Below are 1,788 nucleotides of genomic sequence, written 5' to 3' on the forward strand. Positions count from 1 at the left end.
ACAAGGGCCGGGGGGTGGGGGGGGGCTATGACAGCACAGGTTGTACACTCGCAAATCCAGCCCTTGTGCGCATTTTGACAACAAAATAGCTGTGAGAGGATATAATCAGATATTTATAGTAGTTACCTTTTGTGAAAGCATTGTGAGTGATCATTATTTTCTTCCTAGTACTCTCCTGTATTACCTAAAATATCTTCTATGAATATATATTGTTTTAGTAGAGACAATATCTATTTTAAAAAGCATAAGTTTTAAAATAAATTCTGCAAAACTACAGTATAATACCCTGAAACAGCTGTGAGTTTCCCTAGACATAAGTACTCTTAGCTGATGAACACTCTGAATGCTTCCCCCCACCCCACAGATTTGGTTATTTCATCTACAATTGCCTGATAGCAAAAAGATTAGCCTTTAGCAAAATTAATTGACATTAACAAAGATCATCTTTATTGCCCTTTTGCCTTCCTCTTTTCCCCAGGAAGGCCCCCTCTCCCTTTCCTCCTTTCAGCTACCTACAGCTCACTGTTTTATTAAATGCATCTTCCTTTTTGAGAAAAAAAACAGTTGTCATTTGTTAGAAGGTCACTGTAAACAAAAACGCCACACCAAATAAATTGCATTACCTTCTTTTCCTCTTTTTACCAGTCCTATCAAGTTAAGAGTGTTAATCTTAGTTTTACAGAAGAGCATGTTGGTATGGAGGGGAAGGGTCTGTGGCTCGGGTTTTAGTAAGAGATGAAGCTTAGGGCTTGAACCAGGTGGGGTACATTAGTCTCCAAAAACGACCCTTAGCAATCCCTCCCATTCCCCTGCATAACTGTGGTTCCTGACATCGAGAGGTGAACACTTTGCTCACTCTTGAAGTCAGAGACAGCCTTACAACGTGCTGTAACTGTTAGAACAAAATAGGAATGACTTTCTGGGAGTTTGGAGTCTTGGCCTAGGAGAACTGGAAGCTTCTACGTCCTGGAACTTGGAAGCCAGTCACTGTTCTAAAAGGCAGTCCAGGCTAGACCTCTGAGTGACTGGAGACCATATATGGAGAGGTCGGGAAAGAAAGATCAAGTTGCTGTATTTAAAAACCTCACCACCTAGTCGGGGAGACAGCTCTATAAACCCCAAACCACAGGCATTGTAATGTGTGTTGTAATAGGAGTAGGCAAAAAATGCTGTAGAGGCTGGAATAAAGAGTGAATAACCTTGTGTGTTTGTGTGTGTGTGTTTGTGTATGTGTGTGTGCGCGCGTGCAGAAGATACTTTAAAGGAAAAGGTGACATCTGATCTCCATTTTATAAATCTTTCTTTTTTCGGGAGGGTACTAGGGTTTGAACCCAGGGGTGCTTAATCACTGAGCCACATCCCCAGGTCCCCTTTTTAATTTTTTATTTTGAGACAGGGCCTCGATAAGTTGCTGAGGCTGGCCTTCAACTTGTGATCTTCCTGCCTCTGGCTCCCAAGTCTTTGGGATTACAGTCACGCACACTGCACCTCGCTTAAAGATTTTTAAAAAGCGTTTCCTAGGTAGGAAAAAGCATCCCACATTTGCAAAGTCAAGGAAGTATTACAGAATAAGATATGTTAGGGAACAGGGAGCAAACAGTTTTCTCTGTGGTTTCCTTGATTCATACACGTCTCAATTTTTTCACTCTAAAATCTGCACACTTGCTGGTGGGTCTGAAGGGTAGATGAGAAGGTCTTCTTGTATGGATCAGAGGAGAAGGATTTGTTCTTAAAACATTCATTCCTCTCCATTAATTCTTTCATCGTGATATTTGAGTGTATTGGATT

This window comes from Marmota marmota, unplaced genomic scaffold (assembly GCF_001458135.2).
Source record: "Marmota marmota marmota unplaced genomic scaffold, marMar, whole genome shotgun sequence".
Taxonomy (NCBI): Eukaryota; Metazoa; Chordata; class Mammalia; order Rodentia; family Sciuridae; genus Marmota; species Marmota marmota.